This window comes from Callorhinus ursinus, unplaced genomic scaffold (assembly GCF_003265705.2).
Source record: "Callorhinus ursinus isolate GAN/ISIS: 27379988/994484 unplaced genomic scaffold, GSC_fseal_2.0 scaffold41, whole genome shotgun sequence".
In the NCBI taxonomy this organism is placed as follows: domain Eukaryota; kingdom Metazoa; phylum Chordata; class Mammalia; order Carnivora; family Otariidae; genus Callorhinus; species Callorhinus ursinus.
The window spans coordinates 5026009-5040690 of record NW_027397103.1 but is presented as its reverse complement, the minus strand read 5'-3'; the positions used below and the strand labels follow the sequence as shown (position 1 = coordinate 5040690).

At 45.5% G+C, this 14682-nt stretch overlaps 1 protein-coding gene across 1 annotated transcript in view; it reads left to right on the top strand.

The window, feature by feature from the left end:
• The window catches only part of FBXW8 (F-box and WD repeat domain containing 8), a 123639-nt gene that overhangs the window by 87174 nt on the left and 21783 nt on the right, over positions 1-14682 (top strand). The gene's annotated exons all lie outside the window — the stretch shown is intronic.

Sequence of the window (14682 nt, the reverse complement as noted above, 5' to 3'; positions counted from 1 at the left end):
GTATATTTATACATTAAAAAATGAGATCATAGTATACATACTGTTCTGTACTCAACATTTTTGTTCAGTAATATACCTTGGAGAGCATTCCATGTCAGTACATAGGATTCCAGTGTATGCTTCCGACCCACAGTCTGTTTATCCAGCCCCCTCACTGGTGGGCAGTTCAGTCGTTTTCGCTGTTTGGGCTATTACAAACCACGCTACAATGTGTATTGCAACTCCTGAAAGTCCTTGTGTAGTAGATCTCTAGGATAAATTCCAAGCAGTTATGTTGCTTGGTCAGAGGGTATGTGCACTTAAGATGGTGATGGACATTGCCAAATTGCCCTCTAAAAGGGTTGCAGCAAAATTTCTCACCAGTAGTGCAGAAAAGTGCCTTCTGATCATCTTTGAGTCAGAATTAAGGAGACAAGTTTTCAACTGAAATTCCTTCCATGATGACTAAATTTTATCACTACCTAGCATTTTATTATCCTGACTCTAGGCCAAGGACTTAGTCTTAAAGCTGATTTATCTCTTTCTCTGCCAGTGAAATCAGGGGAGAAAGGGATCAAGTTTTGTTTTGTTCTTTCTCCAATTTGCCTGCTCTTGACCCTGCTGGCAGTGGGTATAGTCCTTGGGAAGGAGCTTCCCTGAGCCAGCAGCTCCTCTGATGACGCTTCTCCTTCTGGAAGGAGGCCTTCTTCCACAGAGCAGCGTTACGACCTGGAGAAGAGCCAGGCTATGGATGCATACAGCCCGAGTTTCAGGCCCAACTCAGCAGTAACCTACCTCCCTGCGTGACCTTAAGCAGGTTGCTTAACCCTTCTGTGCCTCAGTTTTCTCATTGGCAAAAGGGAGTTCCGAATAGTACCTACTTCATAAAATTGTAGGGTTCGATGAAAACTTGTCTGTAAAGCTTGTAGGCATAGTGCCTAGCACGTGAGTGTTACCATTATGGCGCTTCCTGTTTATTTCCTCCACTCATAGTTTAAGCCTGGCCTCTGGCTGTGATTTTTACATCTTGTTTCCCCTGTGTATAGTCCCCTCTAAGATCAAATCTCATTCATCGAGGTGTTCACTCGTTTTGCAACTTAGTAAATGTGCAAAGAATTGAAGCATCCCGGATTGCAGTGACTTACTCTTCATTCGGGAAGATGCATAAAGCAGTCAAAAATACATGTGGCTTTTTGCAACCTCACTGTGACAATGGACTCCCTTTGTGCTCTAGTTGGCCTGTTTTGTGGAAGCACATTCAGCACAGCTTAGCTGGAAAGATAGACTTAAGATGATTTAACTCCTGTGTTGTGCCTTCCTGGGTGGTGGGGCAGGGGAGAGCCGTTGGTTTCCTAAGGCAGTTTCCTTTCTTGGGCTTTGAGAAAACCTTTTCTGGTCCCCAGTGAGCTCATTTGTTGAGAGAAGAGAGACTGTTTTGCTATCTAAGTTTTCATCCATCGTACTTTCATGTTTTGGTTATCTCCTTCATGTCTCAAGTTCTCAGTGTAGTGAGGTGATAGTTATGTTTAGCGCTAGCCTGGCTTAAATTTGTCCTATTTTAATAAATTTTTCATAGGCAGGCCCTCTTTCTCTTTGACTTACCTGAGTGGATGTATTTGAGAAACCAGTCAAGGGATAGTTCAGCACAAAGTTAGACTGGGTGCATCCTTTGGATATTGACCCAAGGAAGTGCCGTTTTGGATGTCTTAGGTTTTCCAACCCAATTAAAAGCACTAATTAGGGGCACCTGCGTGGCTCAGTTGAGCATCTGCCTTTGGCTTGGGTCATGATCCCAGGGATCAGCCCCATATCAGGCTTCCTGCTCAGCGGGGAGCCTGCTTCTCCTCCTCCTCCCCGCTTGTGTGCTCTCTCGCTTTCTCTCTCTCACTCTCTCTTGCTATCTCTGTCACTATCTCTGTCTCTCTCTCAAATAAATCTAAAAAATAAAATAAAAGCACTAATTATTAGAACCGGCTGATTAACCCACTGATTTTATGAAAATTCACTTTTAAAAGTTTATAGTCCCTCAAATAAGTCATTACCTGGCAATTTTCATTGGTGTTTTAGAATGAAGAGTGGAAGTTAATTTGCTACAAGAATGTGTTTCATGATCTCTTTGAATCTGATGGTACCATTAGTCATCCAAATATTTTGTGAGTGCAACTCCAAACCCTCCAATAGTTGTGCGGGTGGATAGCTGGTGGTTGTTAGTAGTGCGGTAATAACTTTGCATTGAGATGTTTCTCCAACATGAATGCCACCCACTGGCACGTGAGGGAAGCCAAGCTATGTCTGTGAAACTTTCCTCAGTTTTGAGGAGGCAGCACTTTCCATCTGATTGTGTTCAATGGATTCTCTGCTTGTTTGAGAAAAACCTGCATTTTTAGGAAATGTAATTGTCCCGTAACATTTCTGGGTGAATTAAGCCATGCCGTGGGTGGCTGTAAGATTTTAGTATCATCCTGCTGTCCTATAACGTAATATTATAATTCCCAAACAGTCTCATGTGTGGTGCTCAGCATCACTGTGCTGGTGAATACCATGTTTTGGCTCTATCTGCCTTGGCCCGGCAGCACGTGGCCCAACATGTTTTATTAGGTTAGTCTGAGACTGTTAGCAGGAGAGTCTGCCTGCAGCTGTATCCACGCGGGGGTTTGTGTCTGTGCCTCTGGCCTGTGTATTTAGGACTCAGATGAAGGCTTCATGAGAACAGAGTTTGGTTTCAATCTTCATTTGTATTGATACAGAACTGAGGTTTAGTTATAATCCGTTACTGACTAACTGTGATCAAAGCAGATAGTGAAGTCCAAATGTTGATACAGAATTTGAGTCAGCGACCAGAGTTTCCCCAACCTGTGGAAGTATCCCAGCGGTGTTATTTGTGTTCAGTTGGAGAATATCCTTGCACCATATGATGATCACATTAGCATTTTATAGGCACCACAGCTATGTGAGCATCAGGTAATGATGGGTTCAGATCCATCCGTTCAGACATCTAGCTAGCCAGCCGGACGCACGTTGGGCGCAGAGTTACAGAACACCAGTTGCGTTCCTGGCATTGGACTGTTAACAACAGCATTCCACACAGGCTTCAGCAAATTGGCACTTCTAGAACCTAGCCCTGTTAATACACATAGTCTCCTAAGGAATTGAAACCAAGGAACATAGCACAAATGTATTTAATCTCAGGGCACCTGGGTGGTTCAATTGGTTGAGCATCTGACTCTTGATTTCCGCTCAGGTCATGAACTCAGGGTTGTGAGATCAAGCCCCGCATCAGGCTCCGTGCTGGGCATGGAGCCTGCTTATGATTTTCTCTCTCCCGGCCTCTCTGCCCCTCCCCTGCCTCACATGTGGACGCATGCTTTCTCTCTCTCTCTCTCTCTCTCTCTCTCTCTCTCTCTCTCTCTCTCTCAAAAAAGAAAAGAAATGTATTTAGTCTTAAGAAAAGGCTTGTAAATACAGCTGGTGGTTCAGCTGTTTCCAGCTCAGGAAGGATCAAAGAGAAAGCTCTGGTACCTCTTGATTTGCCTGTATGCAGGGATCCCAACTTACAGGCTCCAGAGTGTTAATATTGCCTTCTTGGGCTCTTGGCTTCAGTGGCATAAATAACCTGAAGGGTGGCCATTGCTAAGTGGCATGTGATGGTGAGGGAAAGCAAATGTAATTGCAATTACTCTGGTCTCCATTGTGCTACAGTGCAGAAATCCATGTCAGCTCTGTTACCAACCCTCTAAAATGTGTTTTTATGTCTCACATTTCCTGAATCTGTCAAAAACACTTCATCCATGAAAATGGTATTTATGATACCGTATTATCTTTATTAATTCTTTTGCTGCTTGAATTAAATTTTGCTCTCAGAGGTAGAGGGTTAGAAGATAGAATTGCCTCATTTAAGAGCATTATGTTGATGATGAGTCTCATGCCTCATAAAGGAAAGAGAGAGACCCACTTAGGGCTGTTAGCATCATTCTATGTATTTGGACATATTTCCTAATTTAGTTCTGAAGTACTTGGCATTCGGTGGCAGATCGTATTAAGCAGCACGCGGCATGCATCCTAATCAGGGGGATGTGAGTGAAGTAATCCAGAAGGCTGGAATGTGTTTGACAAGGACACTTGCTTGGCGCTGCTGCCTCAGCTTACATCACGCTGGACAATAATTGGTAATGTCTCCTATGATAATCATTCCCTAAATATGAACGTGAAAGGACTCTGGATTGGCGGCTTGCACTCGTCACGAGTTGAAATATCAGTCAGAGAGAGCCTTTGGAATCAGAAACGCAGCACCTGTGAGTTTGGGCCCCGCTCTCCCATACCTACACTAGAATATGAAATCCATCTTTTGCTCAAGGTTTTATTCCAGAGAACAAAAACCTGGTATTTTACAAGCAGGATGACTAATTTAGAATTGAAAGTTCACAAAGTAAATGGCTAATTTCCTCTTCACTCTCATCTTAAAACCTTTAAAATTTTTTATATATACTTTGTTCTTGGAGAAATTTAGGAAAATAGCTCTTGGAGACCAGTTTTCTTGGGTTTCTTGGGATGTGGACTACCAAAAAGATCCATTTTTGCTGTTGAGATTGCTGCCATTGTTAGTGACTCCTTATTGAACACATGCTGTATGCTAGATTTCTTTTTTTTTTTTTTTTAAGATTTATTTATTTGAGAGCGCGCACATACACGTGCAAGTTGGGGCAGAGGCAGAGGGAGAGGGAGAAAATCTCAAGCAGACCCCCGGCTGAGCACAGAACCCGATGCAGGGCTTGATCTCTTGACCTTGACATCATGACCTGAGCCAAAAACAAGAATTGGACCAGTAACTGACTGAGCCCCCCAGATGCCCCCGTGTGCTAGATTTCTGATTGGAACTGGAAACCAAGATGAATCAAACATGACCTCTGCGTGGGGCTTGCTGTCTTGTGGGCCTTACCAGGAACTTAGCAACACAAAAGTGGTTTTCTCCCCATCAAGATGGACCTCAGGCCCTATGGTGGCCTTCTTACTGAAGTTGCTGAATTTCAGAGCAATGAAAAGTTATACAGATAAATAGATGATGATGAAACATTGAAATGCTTTTCATACGTGTTTTAGCCCTGAAATGGTATCAGGAGGTGAGATAATGGCTCTGTATTGTTAATGAATAATAATAATTTCTCACGTGTTGTAAAAGCCCTGAAGGCACCTCCATGGCTCTAGGGTTTCTCAGGGCAGAGCATGGAACCTCTGACTTTAGAGACTTTTTGGGACCCCCACCACCTCTGATAACCTCTGCGGTCATGGTGGGTGACTCCACAAAAAGCATTTCTTGGAATAATGCTGCTGCTTATGGAAGCTAAGAGGGCTGCAGGGTCTCTAGTGGTCCTGAACCACTCCTGAGAGGCTGTGATGAAGCCAGAGGAAGGAAATAGAGGGGAGAGTGTTTTCAGCTCCAGTCCAGTAGTGGGAGAACCACTGGGGACTCAGCAAGGTTCTGGAGTCAGATAAACCTTAGATGGGTCACTTGCATGCCTCAGCCTCCCCGTTTGGAAAGGGAGAAGACCTGGGAAAGGCAGGTAGTGTGCTTTGCATGGGACTGGTGCTCAGCACTTGCAGGTTCCTCTTTCACCTCCGCATCCCCTAGCTTTAGATCAGTTGGAGTTTATCAGGAAAGCCTGGGCAGGGGGCAAGCCCAGGCAGAGGCAGCAGGCCTGGAGGGGAGGAAGTTTGGGGGGGCGCGGGGGAGCAGCATGGGGGTGATGCGGGCTGGAACACAGGGACTAGTGCGGGCAGGGCTAAAGCCATGCTTGCAGTGATAGCAATCTGTGGTGCTTCACGAGATTCATTTTCCTGAGAATTGTTTTGGAAGAATACATTTAGAATAGATAAGGGATGGATCAATTTAGCTGCTTGCAGAACTAATGGAGTAAGTTAATGTGAATGCTGAGTCACTTTGTGTCAAAGCCTCTGACACACGAAGCCTTATTGGAGAGGGCTGGCACTGTGTCTTAAACATCTTTTTTTTAAATTTATTTATTTGACAGAGAGACACAGCGAGAGCAGGAACACAAGCAGGGGGAGTGGGAGAGGGAGAAGCAGGCTTCCTGCCAAGCAGGGAGCCCGATGTGGGACTCGATCCCAGGACCCTGGGATCATGACCTGAGCCGAAGGCAGACGCTTAACGACTGAGCCACCCAGGCGCCCTGTCTTAAACATCTTTTGTCTTCACTCACATTTGCATGATTTTTGTATACCAATGACATTTGTGTCATTTTCCAATTATTAAAAAACATGGACCAGTATTCTTGAAGCTCTGAGCTAGATTACAAGATGATTACACTGAAGTATGTGATGATCATTGCCTTTCTTCTCTTTTGCCTCTTGAATTAGCTTAGAATTTTATTTAGGGCCCATTTCTTCCCCCTCTCTTTTTTAATCGAAGTATAGCTGACATACAATGTTATATTAGTTTCAGGTGTATAACCTAGTGCTTTGACTGTTCTACACATTGTGCTATGCCCACCATGGTAAGTGTAGTCACCATCTGTCACCATAAAATGTTATTACAATATTACTAACTATATTCCCTGTGCTGTACTTTTCATTCCCGTGACTTATTTATAACTGGAAGTTTGTATCTCTTAATCCCCTTCACCTATCCAAAGAAGATCTACGGATGGCCTGTTAATAGGGCCTAATTTTTCTAATGGCTTTCTTGATTATTTATGTGGAACTTCCATCCTGGTTTACCATTCCACACCCATGGAAGAGTGTGAACTTGGAGTTGACCTTTGTGTTTGTTTCACCTCACAAATAGGTATGGCTTTGGTGAGTCTTGGAGTCAGTATAGCCCAAGCAGCAACTAGGTTTTGTTAGGGTTAAAAATTAGCTTGCTTTGGGGCACCTGGGTGGCTCAGTTGTTAAGCGTCTAGCTCAGGTCATGATCCCAGGGTCCTGGGATCGGGCCCCGCGTCGGGCTCCCTGCTTAGGGGGAAGCCTGTTTCTCCCTCTCCCACTCCCCCTGCTTGTATTCCCTTTCTTGCTGTGTCTCTGTCAAATAAATAAAAATCTAAAAAAAAAAAAAAAAAATTAGCTTGCTTTTCAATTGATAAAGATCAAGGAGGGGTCCTATGGGAATGTTTGTCTTTGCTCTAGAAGTAAAAACAGTAACACTATAGAATCGGAGGCATGCTCTGGTATATAGATGTCCGGACCTTTGAAACACATGGGTAGTTTGGCAGAGAGCAGGAGAAAGAAAGCACACAGAAAATGACCTGTGTGAGTGAAATTTTAGGATATTTAAGACATTTTATTGTTTTCAAATACACATAGCAGCTTAGACTAACAAAATATAAGTTAGAGAACTTTGCTTTTTATTCAATACATAGATGGAATATGATTTATTCATTTACTCAGCACTCCAGTTTCAATGAGGCATCACGTTAGAGTGGGTTAATAATTATAAATTATTGAGTTGCTTATGAGTCCTAATGGATGCAAAGTTACACTTTTAAGCATTCTCTCTGCGTGTTATTAATTTGCATGGTAAAGGAAAACTCCAGCTCAGTCCAAGTTTGAGCGATCATATTCCAAATTAAGGAATTTGAGATGAGTAATGAGGTTTACAGTGTGTCACAGTGAGGCCAGGAATCCAACAGAGTGCCCCTCACCAAATGTCCAGGGTCGCTAGAACCCAGGAATAGGTTAGGTTACATGACAAAGGGGAATGAAGGTGGGAGAAGGAAGTAAGGTTGCCAATTCCCTGACCTTAAAATAGGGAGATTGTCCTGGATTATCTGGGTGAGCCCCGTGTAATCGCAAGGGTCCTTAAAAGTAGAAGAGGGAGGGAGGAGGGAAGGCCAGGGTGGTATCATGTGAGAAGGTCCTGACTCCCTGTTGAGGGCTGGGAGACGGAGGGAAGGGGTCCAAGAGCCGGGGAATGCAGGCAGCTTCTAAAAACTGGAAAAGGCAAGGAAACGGATTCTTCCCTTGTCTTCAGCTGAGAACATAGCTGACACCTGGCTGATAGCCAGTGAGACCCACAGTCTCACAATTTGTTTCAAAACAAAAACAAAAACAAAATAAACAAAAGGAGGCCAGGAACTGTCTGAACTGTGGGGCATGCAGAAAGCAGCTCTGCTGGGACCTGGGCCCCAGCCTCTGCTCACCTCTCCTGCCCCAGAAACATCCATTGATGGAGGACCAACTGAATGGACCTGGACCAAATTCAATACCCAGACCCTTTGGATCTTTCTAGGTTAGGCCCTCTGGTTCAGGCTCCATCTACTCCCCTGGGTGGCCTCATTGCACTGCGGTGTTTCCTTGGGGTGTGAACTCTTATGTTCACAAAAATGAAATGAAAGTAATTGCTCCCCAGTACCCCCTCCCTCACTGGTCCCTGCTCTTTCCCCACCTCTGCACTCTTACCTCCTCAGGGTCCCATCGGGCTTTACCAGAGCAGTGTATGCATGCCGAGGACTGTGGGAAAGGCCCTGGTGCCGGCCGTCAGCTTGGCCCTCAAGACCTGTAGGAGTCAGGGTCCTGCTCTCCAGCCCACACCTCCAGAATGAGTCCCTTGCTCCAGCCAGGCTGACAAGGTCCACAGCATGACATGTCTGTTACTGACTAGCGGAAGCATTCCCTCTTTCCCTCCTGTCTCTCCATGTCCTCTCAGGAAAGGTCTGTCCAGAGTCCCACTTATCAGAAGAAGCCTCACGGACACTCTGGCTCTCAGTGAATACCCTTCTTCTCTGACTTGGGTGGTACATGGTCTAAATCTCACCTTTTGGTACTGTTACTGCCCAGCATTCTTCTTAACTAGATTAGCATTAACTGGGAGGCAGGAAGTGAGCATTTATAGCTGAGTCATACGTCTGTCATGGTGGAGACTCATTTTGGCTTGGGAGGCAGTATAAATGTAGTATGGGGTTCTCAAATGCCAGGGGACATAGAAATATGTGGATCTCTGGACCCTAGCCCCAAGGCTTCTGAGTCAGGGGGTCTGGGGTGGAGCCTGAGAATCTGCATGTCTGGCAGATGCTGTGATGTTCCTCGTCCTGGGGCCACACCTCACCGTGGGGTGAGGTTTAAAGAGCAGGGGCTTGGAGGCCCACCGCCCAGTTTGAATCCTGGTTCTAGAACCTCATCACTGTGTAAGTGCTCCACACCTCTGTCTCCTCATGTGTACAGCGAGTAAAATCATGGGACTGGGGGAAGCAGGTGAGAGACTCCATCATGGTGGTCTTTTGCACCTAAGAGAACACTATACACATTAGCCATTATTAAGAACCATTTTTCTTGGAAACCAGAAAGGCATTGTGATATGGTGACAGACACTGACGTAGGGATGGGACTGGCTGGGCTCTGCCTGCTGTGTCCTTGGCCACTCTTGCCACCTATGTAATTGGGGCAAGCTTTTAGGCCTCTGCGTCTTCGTGCATGAAATGTAGGCAGTAGTATTTGTCTTCCACTTGGTGGTTGTGAGAATCGCATGGACTATTCTGAAAGGATTTATGTGAAGGAATATCAGGATTATTATTAACAGGTATTATTTATAGTATTCTTTATGTGCAAAGCCCTTCTGAGCTCGTGTGTGTGTGTGTACAGTCCTGAACCACAGCTGTAGTGTGGACCATCTGCCCGACACCAAAGGCCCTGACTGTTGATCGCATTTGTTCCCTCTCCCCCATCAGCTGTCCTGTGTGTCCGGGGTCTGATTTTAGCCGCACTCTGCCTGTCTGCCCTCCTCTAAGCCTTTGTCCAGTCTAACCTGGGGGCAAACTCGAAGTCACCACCCTAGTCAAATGGGAACCGAGAGCCCAGCCAGTGTGACAGCCTGCACGTCAGGTCCGACGTTAAGTCTGTGGGTTGTAGATACCATCACATAGTCTGCAGCCTCCATTTGCCTCCCTGTATGAGAGCGATGGAATGACTTTCTCATGGGGGCTGTGAGCAGTTACCTGTGGGTACTCTTTGGGAAGCACTTGGAAACTGCCTGTGTTCTTTGGTACCATGAGGCGTGCTGGGAGCCTAACAGGAGGGTGAGAGGATTTTCAGCTTTCAGTGATACGTTTGCAGAATAGGTATAATCATTTCATTGGGCTGAACACTCTGAGAAGGAACATTTCCTATTGGTTTTATGTACCCCCTTCACCAGTTCTTTGTGGTCGCATCTCTGTTCCTTGTTCTAGCACTAGGACATTGTCTAGAGAGAGCCCTGCAGCAAAGCAGAGAGCCCTATTCAGCTCACTCCACAGAGCAGACCTGCCTGCCTTTATTATTTCCAGCATCTATGGATGTAGGGTTGAGGGAGCAGGAGAGAGATTAGGATTACGTCTGCCTGCATTTTCACCCGAGCGTACTCTTGCTCTCTGGGTTCTTTTCAGGTTTAGGTCACAATAGGTGTTGGTTTGGCCTCGCTCTGGTCCTTTGTAGACATCTGCCCACACCACAAAGCCCCCACGTTTGGCACAGACCGCGGTGATTGGCAGTGCCTTCCCAGGCAGAGTCCAGTCCTGGAACAGTGGGGGTTGCAGGTGCATTGGCACGTGGTGGTGGGGAGCGCACGCGGGCCTTGCCTACCCAGCGCCTGGCGACACTCGGCAACACCGTCCCATCCCTGAAATATCTTGGCCTTGTGGGCTTGTCACTCCAATTAAAACTTGAACATGAAAGCAGCCCAGGCTGCTGCTCCCATTGTGCTGCCTCTGAGTGTGGCCTGTGCCAGCAACATGACATGGAGACCGTGGAGGGGGTGCTGCTCCTCAGGGGTCCGTGCTCGGGCCAGGGGTCCACTCCTTCAAGCCTCGCACCGTGCTGCTTTACTGCTGCTAAGTGCACCTGGGAGGCAAGTTTCTGTTTGCCAACAGAAAGTCACCTTTGGGATGGCGGGGACAGTCATTGTGCACATGTTCACAGGTTTGCCGTGTTACCAAGCCTCCCGCTCTGACTTCTCTCTGGCTGGGACTTACAAAATAGTCTCTCTGGCTGATTGTCAAAAATTACATCATATCGGAGTAAACTGCTTTTAAATCAGCCATCCATTATTCATGTATATTAACTGCTTTTTTATTTTTTTATTGGCTGTTTTGTGTATGATTTACTCTTTTCTCACTAGGCGCCCCCCTTCCTCCCCAATTGTCTGTCTTTCTCATCGTTTTTTTAAATCTTAGCTCATCTGTGAATTTATAGAGGCTGTTCACTTAGCTTTGTATGCGAACATGAATATGCAGACCCTGCATTTTTTGTAGTGAAATTTTTAACCACATTTTTGCGGGTCATATTTATGTTGGGTCAGAAGAGCAACTTGGGTCATTTATATGAGTAAATTCTACCCCAAAGCCTGAGAAGTCTTTTTCTTCTGTGTCTTTTTTTTTTTTTAATGGGCATTACTAGTCTTACACTTCCAGATCTGTACTGAATGAAACTGTACCTCCTACTTCTGAAACAGCTAAATATGTTGCCACGAGTGCAAAAGCAAATGGACTTAATGTGTTCATTTGTATGCGTGAAGCAGATCTCTACTGTCGGCCGGTGTGCCGTGGGCCTGTGATCGACAGATACAGGCAGAAATGTGTAGCACTTACTCATTCTTTCATCAAATACATATTGAGTCCCTCCTTTGTGCCAAACGCAGCACAGGTCTCCAGGAAATATCTGTCCACTGCAGACCATAGTGCTGGAGGGTCCCCTGGGCATCTGGCATCTTTGTGGTCGTGGTGCATTGCCCTGATCCATGGCACTCGTCTGTTTGGAAGAAGGACTGGACGCGGTCTGTTCTACTTATGTAACCCCAAATCAGCATTGTTGTTGTAGATAGTCAGTATTTGCATACTTTTAAGCACATTTACCTGAATCTTGGCTCACTGTTCCTTCCAGCATCTCAGGCTTTTTTTTCTGGACTGATTTTCCATCTTCCAAAAGTATATTCTTTACAAGTTCCTTTAGTTGAGGGTCTCTTAGGCACAGGACTTCTCTGTGTTTTTATCCCAGAAACCTATTTCACCTCAGTCTGAGGTAGTTTTGCTGGTCCTTTCTAACTGTAGGCTGACAGTTCTTTTCTCTCAGCCCTTTGAGGAGATTATTGGTTTTGACTGCACTGGGGCCACCGGGCGCTTGGCTGTCGGTCCAACGGCCTTTGCTCTCAGGACTCTCTCCGCTTCTGTCTGCTCTGAAGACCTTTTCCTTACTTGTGTCTGGTTTCTCTCTGATGTCTGTAAGTGTGCATGTACTTTTATTTTTCCCGTGTGGGATTTCTTGTGCTTCTCTCCTTCCAGTTGTAGAACATTCTGAGCCATCGTCAGTTTCCGTCTCCCTCATCCTGTCTGTTCTCCCGTCTGGAAGTTGGGGTGGATGTGTATTGGACCAGCTTGTTCTCTGTGCTGTCCACTGCTCACTCACACTTCCCACCTCTGCCTCTCCACGTTGTGTTCTGAATGATGTCTTCAACTCTGTCTTCGGTTCACAGGATTCTCTTGGACTCTAGTTGTTTAACTTATCCGTTGCCTTTTTAATTTCTAGAAATTCCATTGGTTTTGTTTTTCCCGAGGCTGCTTTGCTGCTTTTGATCCCTCACCCTCTTTTATTTCTATAAACATTTTCAGCATACATTTTTTTGTTTTATTTAATAAATATCTGATATCCTTGGAAGTCTGATTATTCTGTTTGTTTTCTACCTCTCGTTTATGATTTGTTTCTTTCTGTATTTAGGATTTTTTTTATGAGCTCATATTTGGCTGGTCTTGATTTGTAGGTTTCCGAAAGGGTTGTGAGAGGGTCTTCTTCTTGAGAAGACTCTGCCAGGTACCAGGAGACAAGTTACCAACCTGAAAATACTTTAATTACTAGGCATGAGGATTTTTGGCCCTGCAGGTAGTATAAATTCAGAGTCTGAGCCTGGGTGAGGACAGACCCAGAGCCCACATTTTCCATCCTGAGCTGAACCTGAGGCAGACAGGTTTCCAGGTAGGCTCTCTTTGCCAGTGGATTGGCTTTTTCCCCGGTTTGCTTTTTACTGAGTGTGCCTATCCATACAACGGCCCCAGTTGTAGGCAGACATCTCGGTTCTGGTGTTCCATTTGGTGCTGGCTGGAAACTTTGCCTCCTCTTTCCCCAGTTCTAGGCTCCTGACGTTGGTAGACGTCCTCACAGCAGCCCCTGACATGAGTGCCACTTCCTTTTCTGGTTTTAGCGCCTTCTTCGTTTTTGGCTCCTCAGAATTTCTCAGATTTCCTAGGAGTTAAACAGAATGTCTGAAGAATGTTTAATAGACTGAAACTTATCCAGCATTTTCAGTGTTTGTAAACAGGAGGGTTTTCCACATATTCTCGTCTGCTGTGTTGTCAGGGTAAAACCTTAGCCTGGATACAGTTAGGGTGTTCTAGAATCTGGATATTCTGGAGAGAGATCTATGGAACCTCCTATTTTGAGTAGGATAAAGTGATTCTTTGTATGGGCCAGTAGCAAAATTAGGCATCCCGAAATGGGGGCAGGATGTGTCAAGCAAAAAAAAGGCATCTCTGGGTATTTATTATGAACCAGACTGTGGTGAGCTCTGGGTTTGCCAGATACCATGTACCAATCCGTTAATCTCCAAGCACATGCTGCTGGGTCCTTGATCAGTGCTGCGGGAATGAACAATAGCATTTTGGCCCCAAGGAACTTTGAGCCTAAGTCTGAGCAGTGTTTTACAGCACGTGGTGTGGTGCTTGGTCACGGAGCCTTAGGTGGTCTGCCCAAAGCAGTCTCCAGTATTTGAGCACACAGGTCTGGGAAAAAAGAAGCTGATGCGCAGTTCAAGATGGCCCCTTGGGAACACCAGCTGAAGTGTGTAGCCAGTAAATACCTTCAATACTGACAAGAGGGGATCTTGTCAAATTGAACTCTGCCAAGGGCACAGAGAGAGCATGAAATAAGCTTCATTGGCATGGAAGAGGAGAGAACATGAGGGTTATTTGTTTTACTCTCTAGAATTTGGCTTCTTACCATGACTGTCCCCCTCAGAAGAGCAAAGTATGTGTGGTAGTGATGGGGGTGGCTTCTGAGGGAATCAAGAAAGAAAGTAGGTAGATTTTGTCATCTCCAAGGATTTCAGATATCCTCTCCCACACCATGCCTTTTATCTTTGACTCTCTCAGCCCAGCATCTCCCAACCTTTAGCTCTCTTTGTCACTTCCCACTTTTTAAAATGGTGGCAGACAAGTGATCTTTAAACCACGGTGCTTTTTTATTTTTTATTTTTTTTAATTTATTTTTAAGATTTTATTTATTAGAGTGTGTGCACAAGCAGAGGGAGTGGCAGGCTCCCCGTTGAGCCAGGAGCCCAATGCGGGACTTGATCCCAGTACCCTAGGATCATGACCTGAGCCAAAGGCAGATGCTTAACCGACTGAGCCACCCAGGTGTCCCCCACCATGCTTTTTTAAATGCCACCATCTTGTAAGGAAGCCTTCTGACCACTCCTCACTCCTTTGGAAAGGCAGTGCTAGGGTCCTGAGGAGGTGAGCCAGTTGCTCAGGTTGCTGGTGTGATGGCTTTGGCAGATAGAGGAGTATGAGGAGGACTTACTGTTTGGGTAAGTTTAAAATCAAAACAGAAATGGAGCTCCTTTCTTCATTCATCAGTACCTGACCAAAAGTCTGGGACTACAAGGCTCTATAATCTCTTCATAGTGATTTCTGTATGCAACTGGGTCCTGTTTCATTATGAAGGTAATAGCAGTCC